Source organism: Myotis brandtii, unplaced genomic scaffold, assembly GCF_000412655.1.
Source record: "Myotis brandtii unplaced genomic scaffold, ASM41265v1 scaffold274, whole genome shotgun sequence".
Taxonomy (NCBI): Eukaryota; Metazoa; Chordata; class Mammalia; order Chiroptera; family Vespertilionidae; genus Myotis; species Myotis brandtii.
The window spans coordinates 5,454,610-5,468,140 of NW_005360425.1; the positions used below are offsets into that span (position 1 = coordinate 5,454,610).

A 13,531-nucleotide genomic window follows, 5' to 3' on the forward strand; every position below is an offset into this window, starting at 1 on the left:
TAATCTAATAAAAGAGAAACATGCAAATTGACCGTACCTCTGCTACACCCACCAGCCACACCCACCAGCCAATCAGGAACAAATATGCAAATTAACCCAACTAAGATGGCATACTAGGCATCAGTGGCCTGGGTCCAGGAAACATTATAGGGCACCCAGGTCACTCTGAGGTAGGCCCTGTGTGGGCCCTGAGCATCCTAGGAAGGACCTGAGCCAGGGTGCTCCTGGGCAGGGCCTGAGCCTACAATCAGAGCCGAGGGGGCTCCTGCCCAGGCTTAAGGCTGGGCTAGAGGCTTGAGGCCTGGGCAGGTGTGGAGCCGCCGATCGGAGCGGACTGGGGGTCCCCTGCCCCGGCCTAACGCCCAGCCACAGGCTTTAGGCCTGGGTAGGCGATCGGAGCGGGCTGGGGGTCTCCTGTCCAGGCCTAACTTCAGGCCAGAGGCCTTAGGCCTGGGCAGGGTCCGAGCTGGGGATCGGTGTGAACTACAGAGGAAACACCTTTTCTGACAGCTCATTGGCTAAGCTCCCTGTATGCCACTGGTAATATTCTTAGTAACTTGGGTAATAAGAATCCAAGAAGGTGATGTAGGGTTTTTCCACCTCACTCCTGGAGAAAAAAACGAAGGTCCGCTGCTGGAGGGCTAAGAAATGTCATATCCTGCCCTAGCCGGTTTGGCTCAGTGGATAGAGCCTCGGCCTGCCCACCGCAGGGTCCGGGTTGATTCTGATCAAGGGCATGTACCTAGGTTGCAGGCTCCTCGCTGGCCGGGGCCCAGGTCAGGGCTCATGCAGGAGGCAACCAATCAAAGTGTTCCTCTCACTTTGATGTTTCTCTCTTTCCTTTTCTCTTCCACATTCTCTAAAAATCAATGGAAACATATCCTCAGGTGAGGATAAAAAAAATAATAAAGAAATGTCATATCCTGTGAAAGACATCTTGAAACTGCCTAACGAAAGTTGTCATTTTTTCATGGTGAAGGGACTGGAGTCTGTGTTGATGAACATACCTTGGTGGCTGTGGTGACTGGCAGTGGCTGCAGCAGCGGGGTGATGGGGCTAGCGCCTTCCCCTGATCAGCCTGGTCACCTCCCACAAAGGGAGGCCAGACTGCGGCTTAGGCCCGCTCCCCAAGGGGAGCAGGGAGCGGGCCTAAGCCATCAGTAGGACATCCCCTGAGGGCTCCCAGTATGTGAGAGGGGGCAGGCTGGGCTGAGGGACCCCCCCCCAGTGCACGAATTTCATGCACCGGGCCCCTAGTGTAGGTTATAAAATCCATTCCTTGATATTACTACAAATATATAAAAACTAGAGGCGTGGTGCACGAATTCGTGCACCAGTGGGGTTCCTCTGCCTGGCCTGTGGCATCAGGCCAAAACTGGCTCTCTGACATCCCCTGAGGGGTCCTGGATTGAGAGAGGGACCCTACTGGTGCACAATCGGGGCAGGGGAGAGACGGGAGGTTGGCCAGCTGGGGAGGGACCGAGGGAGGGCTCCAGGGCATGTCCGGCCCGTCTCACTCAGTCTCGCTCAGTCCTGATAGGCCGGACCCTACCAGCAAGCTAACCTACTGGTTGGAACATCTGTCCCCTGTTGGTCAGTGCATTTCATAGCGACTGGTCAACTGGTCAACTCTCTGCCCCCTGGTGGTGAATGCACATCATAGTGAGCAGTTCAGTGGCCTTAGCATGTCATTAGCATATTACACTTTGATTGGTTGAATGGCCGACTGGTCAACTGGACACTTAGCATATTAGGCTTTTATTATATAGGATAGAATATGGTAAAGGAAAAAAGTCGGAATATGATCAAATGAAAACATTGATTTGATGATGAGATTATGGGCAATTTCCCCCCTAGATTTGTTATTAAAAAGTAAAAGCAATGTTAAAAAAAGTACATTTGAAAAGATTTATGGCCGAAACAGGTTTGGCTCAATGGATAGAGCGTCGGCCTGCAGACTGAAAGTTCCCAGGTTCGATTCCGGTCAAGGGCGTGTACCTGGGTTGCGGGCACATCCCCAATAGGAGATGTGCAGGAGGCAGCTGATCAATGTTTCTCTCTCATCGATGTTTCTAACTCTCTATCTCTCTCCCTTTCTCTCTGTAAAAAATCAATAAAATATATTTTAAAAAAAAGAAAAGATTTATGAGTATATACTAAAGTTTGAAAAAAATTAATCTTAGGAAAGATAAACTTGGAGCTGCCTCTTTCGGGCATTGATAAGTAGAAACTCTGTATTAGTTTCTTATTGCTGCCATAACCAATTACCATAAACTTGGTGGCTTAAAACAACACAAATTTATTTTTTGCAGTTGGATCTCAAAAGGTTGGCAAGCTGTATTCCTTTTGGATGCTCTAAAAGAGAAATCTGTTTTCTTGCCCTTTCCTCCTAGAAGCTGCCTGCATTCTTTGGCTTCTGAGCCCTCAGTCCATTTCACAGCCAGTAGTGGTGCATCCTAAATCAATCAATCAATCTCTCTCTCTTTCTCTCTCTCTCTCTCTCTCTCTCTCTCTGCCTCGGCCATTTCTTCTCTGCTTCTGTTGTGCTATTTCCTTTTTAGCTTCTGAAATTTCTGCCTCCTCCTTATAAAGATCTTTGTGATTTCTTTGGCTCCCTTGGATAATTCAAGATAATCTTCTCATCTTAATATTCTTAACTTAATTACATCTGCAAAGTTTCTTTTGCCATGTTATGTAACATTCACAGGTTCCAGGGATTGGGATGTGGACATTTTTGGAGGGTCATTAATTTACCACAGATTCTATACATTTGAGAATAAATTCACTAACTCTCTTGTGATTTAATGCGAGGAATTGGAAGTACAGATAAAAGAGAGAGGATCCTTATTAGCAGAGAATGAGCTTGATGAAGGTTGTATCTTAATTTTGAATATTCTACAACATCTGCCATAGAGGGCTACCTTATAGTTAGCCTTACATGACGTGAGGGGTCTCTGAAAGACTGGAAACTTTTAAGTCATACCTTCATATAGTTGCTGCTTCGAGAGGAAAGAGGATTGTACTTTTTGTTAGAAGACTGGTTTAAATTTGGCCTGCTTAACAACTGTGTGACATTGAATAGTTCTCATCTATAAAATGGGAGTAGTAATACCTTTAACAAAAAATATTTTTTTCACCCGAGGACATGTTTAGAGAGAGAGAGAGAGAGAGAGAGAGAGACAGACAGACAGACAGACAGACATGGATCAGTTGCCTTCTGTATGTGCAACTAGGGATTGAACCCACAACCCAGGTATGTGCCCTGACCAGGAATCGAACCAGCAACCTTTCGATGCACAGGATGAAGCTACTCTGGCCAGGGCTCTTTTTTTAATTAAAATTCTTTAAGTTGATTTTTAGAGAGGAAGAGACAGAGACAGACAGACAGAGAAACATCAATTTGTTATTCCACTTATTGATGCATTCATTGGTTGGTTCTTGTATGTGCCCCAACCAGAGATGGAACCTGCAACCTTGGCGTATTCAGACTATGCTCTAAACAACTGAGCTACCCAGCCAGGGTGGGAGTAGTAATACTCAATTCACAAAGACTTTTATAAGAGTTTAAAAATGTAATATACACACACACATTTGCAAATAAACATTTATGTAAGGAAATAATACTTAGCTTAGTATCTGGCATATAGCAGGCACTCTCTTTTCTTGAAGGTCAGTGTTTTTGTGATACAGTAATAGGGAAATGTTAGAGAAGTTAGGGTGCGGGGCATGTGCGAGGTTTCGCTAGAGGTAGCTGCACATCTCACTTACCAGAAGCTACCTGACTAGTGTGTTTGACTCTAAGATCAGAATGGGTAAGATTTTGGGATAAGAAAAGTATGGGTTAATATTTGTAGCTAATATGGTTGCTTATCATTCTTTTTCTATGACTCATTTTACTTTTTCTATGAGAAATTTCAAAAATTTGTTTCTGTCTCCAGGCTGACTTCTTTTTTTTTTTTCTGCCTTCAGTAAAATTCCACTGCTGTTATTTCAGCATAATTATTATTGGATTTTCAGTTCCTCTCTATGGTAAGCCTAAATGCTGATGATTTCATGCATTAATTCAACAAATATTTATTGAGTGCCTTCTATCTGTGAGACAGTCAGCACTAGAGCTACAAAGATAAGAAAATGTGTGTCCTCGAGGAGCTCACAGTTTTAGTACAAAGACAGATCAACAGCTAAACTATAATGAAAAAGCTTTATATCAGAAGATTGAGAAAAACTCTGGAATTAAAGAGGAGGTAGTGCTTAATTAGGCCTAAAGATGTGAGGGAAGGAAAAAACTATACACAATCTGAGTAGCTAGATAATGAGGGGTTGGGGGAGAGGGAGGAATGGGCTTTCTGTGAGGTACAGGGAACCATATGTACAAAGGCATGAGAAAGTTTGTATGTTGGGATGAGCTGCAGGTGATTTGGTGTGGATAGGGTGAAAGGAAATGAGCATAGAAGAATAAGAAGGAACCAGACCATGAATGGTCTTATATGCCATGCTTAAGTGTTTGAACTTCATGCTATAGGTAGTGGGGAACTCTCTTTTTTAAAAATACGTTTTTATTGCTTTCAGAGAGGAAGTGAGAGGGAGAAAGAGATAGAAACATTAATAATGAGAGAGAATCATTGATAGGGTGCCTCCTGCATGCTCCTACTATGGATTGAGCCTGCAATACGGGCATGTGCCCTGACCAGGAATGGAACCACACTTCTTGGTGCATGGGTTGACGCTCAATCACTGAGCAACACCACCCATTAGTGGGGAACTCTTGAAACACAATATGCTACACCAGTATGATTAGATTTAGAACTCAAAAACCGCGGGGAAGGTAGGAAAAGAACAAGAAGATTGGTCTTTGGAAAGCCTAGGGAGATATTTTTAAGGAGAAAAAAATGGCTAACATTCTAAAACTTAAAGTGATTATGTAAAATAAAGATAGAAAAGTTTCTGCTGGATTTTGTTATTGAGAAGACATTAACAAGACATATATTTAATAAATGGGGTAGAAATCAAATTATAATAGATTGAAGAGTGAATGGGAGATGAGAAAATAGTCTACGAGTATTGACCAGTGTTAGAAAACTTACTGTGAAGCATAAGTGAGAGGTAGATGGAGAGAGGCGTAGATCTAAGAAACAAATTTTTGTTGTTGTTGTTAATGATAAAAGAATTGAACATGTTTTGTTTTGGTGGAGATTATAAAGTAGAGATAAAGTTGAATATATATATGGGTGTGTATGATTTGATGAAACAGGAAGGTGATGAGTTTGGAGGTCAGGAGGGATTATTACCCAGGGAAGAAGGAGAGATACCTTTGTCTAACTTATAGGAAGAAGATGTGTTTGAAGAGAATGTAGGTTGGAAAATTGGGTGAGGTCAGTTTTCTTTTTTCTGGTGTAGGGCAGTTGTGAGAGAAGAGGTATATAGAGTGTTTGGCTTGAGATATGGAGTAGCTAGCCACTGGTCACTGGGTGGGATGAAAAAGGTCACTGATCAAAGGCATATAGATTAATTACTAATAGGATAATTAATCTCAGTTAAGATGAAGGATTTATAAATTTGTAGTTGCATAAATTCCCATTTTGTTGTGATTTCTTCAGCAGAACTCAGCAAATGTGGTATGGGAACAGAGGAAGCAGGTGGTTAGATTGATTCCTCATGGTTGAGAGATTTACGGGCTGGTGTGGCAAAAGAACAACAAGGAACTGGGTGGAGATATTGACAAGAGAGGGAATAGTTAAGTATATTACGACACATTTATATCAAAAGCTATTTTGAAGCTCTTAAGTTTTATATTTATAAAGAGTTTATAAAAGCTTATTTTATAATGTTAAGGTAATAAAAGTGCTATGTTATACAAAAGTTTATTAGTAACGATCAACTGTAATATTCTAGGCATAATGATGAAACAGTGCTCTCAAAACCAAAGAATATTGGCGACTCCTATTTGCACATAGATAATACTTTGACAGGAATTATTATCTTCACTTTATAGGTGAAGAAAATGAAATTTAGCAAAGGTGACTTATTGAGAGTCATATTTTGGTAAATGGCAGAGAGATAACTATTATAATACTTACTGATTATTATTTTATATATGCAGTCTTTCTTAATATTTTTCTTAAACATTATTCTAATTTTCATTTTTCAGTTAAGAAAACAGACTTAGAGGAGAATAATAATATGAGCAATAGATAACTAAAGTATCAAAAGAGTGATACTGCCCATGGCTCAGTGGTTGAGTGTTGACCTATAAACCAGAGGTCACGGTTGGATTTCCATAGGGGTTGTGGGCTCATCCTCCCCCCACCCCCTGCCCCATCCCCCCAGACTCTCTTTTTTAAAAATATGTTTTTATTGCTTTCAGAGAGGAAGTGAGAGGGAGAAAGAGATAGAAACATTAATAATGAGAGAGAATCATTGATAGGGTGCCTCCTGCATGCTCCTACTATGGATTGAGCCTGCAATACGGGCATGTGCCCTGACCAGGAATGGAACCACACTTCTTGGTGCATGGGTTGACGCTCAATCACTGAGCAACACCACCCATTAGTGGGGAACTCTTGAAACACAATATGCTACACCAGTATGATTAGATTTAGAACTCAAAAACCGCGGGGAAGGTAGGAAAAGAACAAGAAGATTGGTCTTTGGAAAGCCTAGGGAGATATTTTTAAGGAGAAAAAAATGGCTAACATTCTAAAACTTAAAGTGATTATGTAAAATAAAGATAGAAAAGTTTCTGCTGGATTTTGTTATTGAGAAGACATTAACAAGACATATATTTAATAAATGGGGTAGAAATCAAATTATAATAGATTGAAGAGTGAATGGGAGATGAGAAAATAGTCTACGAGTATTGACCAGTGTTAGAAAACTTACTGTGAAGCATAAGTGAGAGGTAGATGGAGAGAGGCGTAGATCTAAGAAACAAATTTTTGTTGTTGTTGTTAATGATAAAAGAATTGAACATGTTTTGTTTTGGTGGAGATTATAAAGTAGAGATAAAGTTGAATATATATATGGGTGTGTATGATTTGATGAAACAGGAAGGTGATGAGTTTGGAGGTCAGGAGGGATTATTACCCAGGGAAGAAGGAGAGATACCTTTGTCTAACTTATAGGAAGAAGATGTGTTTGAAGAGAATGTAGGTTGGAAAATTGGGTGAGGTCAGTTTTCTTTTTTCTGGTGTAGGGCAGTTGTGAGAGAAGAGGTATATAGAGTGTTTGGCTTGAGATATGGAGTAGCTAGCCACTGGTCACTGGGTGGGATGAAAAAGGTCACTGATCAAAGGCATATAGATTAATTACTAATAGGATAATTAATCTCAGTTAAGATGAAGGATTTATAAATTTGTAGTTGCATAAATTCCCATTTTGTTGTGATTTCTTCAGCAGAACTCAGCAAATGTGGTATGGGAACAGAGGAAGCAGGTGGTTAGATTGATTCCTCATGGTTGAGAGATTTACGGGCTGGTGTGGCAAAAGAACAACAAGGAACTGGGTGGAGATATTGACAAGAGAGGGAATAGTTAAGTATATTACGACACATATCAAAAGCTATTTTGAAGCTCTTAAGTTTTATATTTATAAAGAGTTTATAAAAGCTTATTTTATAATGTTAAGGTAATAAAAGTGCTATGTTATACAAAAGTTTATTAGTAACGATCAACTGTAATATTCTAGGCATAATGATGAAACAGTGCTCTCAAAACCAAAGAATATTGGCGACTCCTATTTGCACATAGATAATACTTTGACAGGAATTATTATCTTCACTTTATAGGTGAAGAAAATGAAATTTAGCAAAGGTGACTTATTGAGAGTCATATTTTGGTAAATGGCAGAGAGATAGCTATTATAATACTTACTGATTATTATTTTATATATGCAGTCTTTCTTAATATTTTTCTTAAACATTATTCTAATTTTCATTTTTCAGTTAAGAAAACAGACTTAGAGGAGAATAATAATATGAGCAATAGATAACTAAAGTATCAAAAGAGTGATACTGCCCATGGCTCAGTGGTTGAGTGTTGACCTATAAACCAGAGGTCACGGTTGGATTTCCATAGGGGTTGTGGGCTCATCCTCCCCCCACCCCCTGCCCCATCCCCCCAGACAGGGGCAAGAGGTGGGAGTGGGTGGCTGATCAATGGTTCTTTCTCATCGTTTATGTTTCTTCCTCTCCCTCTCCATTCCTCTCTAAAATCAATAAAAAAATATTTTTAAAAAACAGAGCTAGAAGGAACTATTATGATGTAATCAAACATTTTATAGGTAGGCATACAAGGCCGTTTAAGAGGCTTGTCCAAAGTTACATTGCTAGGTTATGGCCAAGCTATATTTTATTTTAGACCAGTAGCTTTCATTCACCATTGATTAGTAATCTGTGAAAACGATAGGTCTAAAATATTGTTTCACTTTCATATATGTGTTTGTGAGCAATGCTAAGAAGCAGTATTCTTTTATGGGAATGGAATATGCCTAAAACTTATCATGCAGTAATCATCCTATTTTCCAACTAGAGAAGTCCTTGAAAATATAACTAATTCATTGCTATCAGGAGGAAATTATTATTATTATTAGCATTTTTGGAATCTTTAAAGCAGTTAATTTTAACTGAAGAAATTGCTGTTTACCTATATTATATCAAGTGAGTAGGCAAAAAAAGACTGTCAAAAGGAATTGAAATCTGAAGGAACTTAGTCTCTAGCTTAGGGAAAGATAAAGGGGGAGGGAAAAATCACATTAGTCTTTCAACCTAAGTGTTTTAAACTTTTAATTAATTATTTAAATGTCATTTCTCCTAATTGTTGAAATCATTGTTTGTTTTGGTTGTGAGCAATATTTTAGAAAAACATTTTTAAAGAAAACCAGCAATATAATTTAAAGAAAATATCATGTATGTCTCTGAAGATAAGATCATACTTCAATTTTGCTGAGCCAAGAAGCTCAACTAAAACTATCTGTTAGAAACTGCAGTTTTCTGTGTTCTGATTGGCTGTTGTACTGTTTTCATTCAGAGTTTAGTTTTGTTAACAACATCTGATTTGGTATTGGGATTTAGCTCACAAAGCAGGTTGGTTGTTGAGACATAGGAAAGAGTTAGTGTTAGTAGTGAGCATGCTATATAGATAATTAATTTCAGTGGGGAAAAATAGTATTTGTCCATGCATGAGCAAATTGTTCTGCATTTCAATGCTGCATGCCAAATAGTTGGTGAACTCTGTATTTGAATGTGGCAGCTCACTGATGCAGGAGGGAAATTTTGTTTAATCATTGTCTTTTAAAAAGAAGTTAGTTAAAGCTGTCTATTGCAGTGGTTCTCAACCTGTGGGTCATGACCCCTTTGGGGGGCGAACGACCCTTTCACAGGGGTTGCCTAAGACCATCGGAAAACACATATATAATTACATTTTTTTTGTGTGATTAATCTCTATGCTTTAATTATGTTCAATTTGTAACAATGAAAATACATCCTGCATATCAGATATTTACATTACAATTCATAACAGTAGCAAAATTACAGTTATGAATTAGCAACGAAAATAATTTTATGGTTGGGGGTCACCACAACATGAGGAACTGTATTAAAGGGTCGGGGCATCAGGAAGACTGAGAACCACTGGTCTATTGTTTCCCTTTTAGAAGGATGAAATATTTTTGTTTATTTCCCTATTCCTGTTTCCATAATTTTGTTGTTAGGGTTTTAAAAAGCTGAAGATTTAATTTAAATAGATTTTTTTGTTTTCCCTAAAGACACTAGTCATTTTTTTCTAAGCATTTTTCTAGATCTAAGGTTATTATATTTAACATCCAGCATAGTTCTAATTCTTTTTATTTTATTCCTCTAAAATAAAATATATTTGTGAGTTTAGGAAATATATTTTAATAAAATTATTTAGTTTTATTATTTCTGTATTTAAAACCTTGCATAATTTCTGGTTATTCACAGATATATGTACTGGGAATTTTTTTTTTGTTGTTCCCTGGTTCCTTAGCAGTGGTTAATTAAAGCTGGTTTAATGTTTCCAGAAATTCAGAATACCTTTCTACTATTGTGGTGAGAGTACCATGGCTAAAATTTTCTATTCAGATAGTCAGAATTTATCATCAGATGAAATATTTTAGGTTTTTTTAAAAAGAAATATTTTAGGTTTGTAATGTGTCTTTGAGAAATCATTTGCATTTGACAACATTTAACAGGGTAATCTTTGTATGTACTTAGTACACAATACCCTCAATACCATGTAACAATGGTTTATATGAATGAAACACTTCTTAAACTGAGAATTTTTATGTCAAGGGTATTTGTAGAAGATAAGATTTACTGTTTTGAGGGTGAATCCTAAGAAGTTGAGAAAGACAGGGAGATGTTAAAAGAGCATTGCAATTTCCTTTATTTCTTTTCAGTTGATTGAGCAGAACCAGTAAGTAAATGTAGTTTAATGAGTTAACTGCAAATAGAAAACAGGAATTAGTAGTTTATTTCTTCCATTTATTTATGAAATTAAATACAATTTCTCATCTACTATTTTACCATCTCTAGTTATACTAAACTATCAGTAAACTTCCAGTAATTAGGCCAAAAGTGGGAGGGACTTTTTTCTTAATACAGCGATGACTGCTTTTATGCTTGTCATTTTGGTTCTGTATGTGTTACCTAGGTCTGGTTTAGTGATAACTGAAACATCCTGAATGGCTAATACATATTTTTGGTGCCTACTATGTCACCTTTGCTGAGTGTAGGGGAGAAAAAAAACGTTTACTTTATAGGTTCAGTTACTGGAGCCTGTAAATTAAACTGACATACACCAGCTTAACTGGAAAAAGAGTTTGTCACTTATACACACAGGAGTTTCACAGAAAAACAGTGAAAACCCAAAGAAGCAGTTAGGTGGGGGTAAGGAGGCAATCAAAGATAGATCCCTGATGATACCCCAAATGGCCTGCGGAAAGGAGCCTATAACAGATTTAGAAAGAATGGCCGGAGAGGTAGAAGTACAGGAGAGTGTAGGGTCTCAGATACTGAGTAAAGAGGGTGTTTCAAAATGAAGAGAATTATTAACAGTATCAAATGCTACAGATAAGGGCTGTGAAGTGTCTACTAAATTTAGCAACAGGGTCACTGACCTTGGCAAGAATGGTTTTAGTGGAGTTGTGAGGTTGAGAGGCAGGATTGTAATATATTGAGGAGGCAATTTAAATGGAGAGGCATTGTACAGCTCTTTGAAAAACTTGGGTATAAAGGAGAAAAGAGGCCCTAGCCGGTTTGGCTGAGTGGATAGAGTGTCAGTCTGTGGGTTCGATTCCAGGCTAGGGCACATGCCCAGGTTTTGGGCTCAATCCCCAGTAGGGGGCATGCAGGAGGCAGCCAGTCAATGATTCTCTCTCATCATTGATGTTTCTCTCTCTCTCTACCTCTCCTTTCCTTGCTGAGAGTAATAAAAATATATTTTTTTAAAAAAAAGAAAGAAAAGAGGACATAGGTTATAGGGTATGGGTTCTTAATCTGGGATTTATGGACCCCTCTTTCTCAAAATTATGTGCAAACTGTGTGTGTATGTACATTTTGTTGAGAGAGAAGTCTTGAAGCTTTTATCATCTCTTCAAAAGAGTTTAAAACCCAAAAGAACCACTTCTATCAGGAGGCCTGTAGTTGAGTTATTTGGGTATATTTATAAACTTGTAGGAAAGGGGTGAGGAAAGTACGAGAGGCTAGAGTGTAGGAATAGGGTACAGGAGGACTGTAGTCTCTCTGGTGGTAAGGGAAATGAGATCCCAGAGCATTTGGTAGAGGTACTAATTTAGAAAAGAAAGGAGAAATGGGTGTAGATGCACATAAATTAATAGGTGAACCGCAGAAAACGGAAGTATTTAGAAAATAAACAATCTTTATTTTCTCTGTTATGTGGGAGGTGAAATAGAGTCTACCAAAAATGAGTGAAGAGAGGTAGAATATGATGTTTGAGGAAAAGGTTTGAAATAGCCATAGAGAGCAGTTAGAGAGAGGGAAATATAGGGAAAGATTTTTGGATCTTGTTGAGGTACTGTGATTGGAGATCATTATTAGCGAAACCAAATTGAAGATGATGTAGCTTTTAGTGCACCACCCCCTTTAACGCCCCCCCCCCAAAAGCCTAAGGCAGGGGTGGGCAACCTTTTTGTGAGTGCGTGCCAAAACCAGCAAAATCTCTGACTCAAAATTCTTCTGCGTGCCAACCCTAATTTTTTGAGAACATGTTACGCCTACTTGATATCTCTTAAGGTGTACGTATGTGAAGAACCTTGAAGAAATAATAAAATTCATTCGAGCGACAAAAACATAGTATATGATGATGAAAAATACATTTATTTTTTAATGTATACATGCACACTGATAGTCCGACAGAAAACTTTATGACAAAGTTTGATATTATCAATGGGACTTTTGCTGCTGCATCACTGATGACAGAGATTTTACATCAGGTTTATATTTCGTGACCTTCAGAGATATGCACGAGCTACTACTTTCATCCGTCAGGCTACTCCTATTACGAGACTTAACAAAATTCATCACTGAGAACAAAGATTCACAAGCATATGTAGATGAAACCAAAACACTGGTCAAATCTAGGAAGGCAGGGAGAGTTAAGGCAGAGGCATAGAAATTGCTCTTCCCCTCTCTCGTCAATCCATGTCTATGGTCTTTAAGATAACTTGTTATGTAAAATTATTTATTTATCTAAGATGCACCTACACTGAATTTATCTGAAAAATAAAAAAGTCGATATTAAGAAAAAAATTGTAAATGGAAGATTATAAGAGAGGGTTTCACGTGCCAGCAAAAGTTACTGGCGTGCCATGTTTGGCACGCGTGCCAGGGGTTGCCCACCCCTGGCCTAAGGCGAGAGCAGAGAAGGCGTGAAAATGGATTGAGCTGTGGTTGTGATCTTCACAGACAGTTGTAGTTGGGAGGATAAGAGACAAAAAAGATAAGGGTATTAGTTGAGAAAGAGAGGGAGTAAAGACCAGCATTGTGTAGAAAGTATGAGTTTTTCCCTAGCTGGTTTGGCTCAGGACATAGAGCGTTGGCCTGCGGACTGAAGGGTGCCCGGTTTGATTCCAGTCAAGGGCACATGCTGGGTTGTGGGCTCTATCCCTAGTAGGGAGTGTGCAGTAGGCAGCCAATCAATGATTCATCAATGATGTTTCTATCTCTTTCTCCCTCTCCCTTCCCCTCTGAAATCAATAAAAGCATATTTTTAAAAAAGTAATGAGTTTGAGGAATTGGACTCTCATAGAATAAAAGAACAGGGAGAGTACTGGAGTAAGCGGGAAAGCTGTACAGATAGAAGTCAGAGCACATTTGTGGGATTATGCACAGGATTGTCATCCTAAATTTTTGTTTATTTTTTATTTATTTATTTTTATTTCTTTATTGATTAAGGTATTACATATGTGTCCTTATCCCCCCCATTATCCCCTCAATCCCCTACTCATGCCCTCACCCCCCCTGTTGTCTGTGTCCATTGGTTTTGCTTATATGTTT

The 13,531-nt window shown here is 38.8% G+C and overlaps 1 protein-coding gene and 1 long non-coding RNA gene across 4 annotated transcripts in view; both read left to right on the forward strand.

Moving 5' to 3' along the window:
* The window catches only part of LOC106726503, a 17,535-nt gene extending 11,699 nt beyond the window's left edge, over positions 1-5,836 (forward strand). The window contains exons 3-4 of the long non-coding RNA XR_001362581.1: positions 3,970-4,029; positions 5,598-5,836. This is a non-coding gene — a long non-coding RNA (uncharacterized LOC106726503). The remainder of the gene's footprint in view (positions 1-3,969; positions 4,030-5,597) is intronic.
* Positions 1-13,531, forward strand: part of PIK3R3 (phosphoinositide-3-kinase, regulatory subunit 3 (gamma)) — an 89,761-nt gene that overhangs the window by 18,769 nt on the left and 57,461 nt on the right. The window lies entirely within an intron of this gene.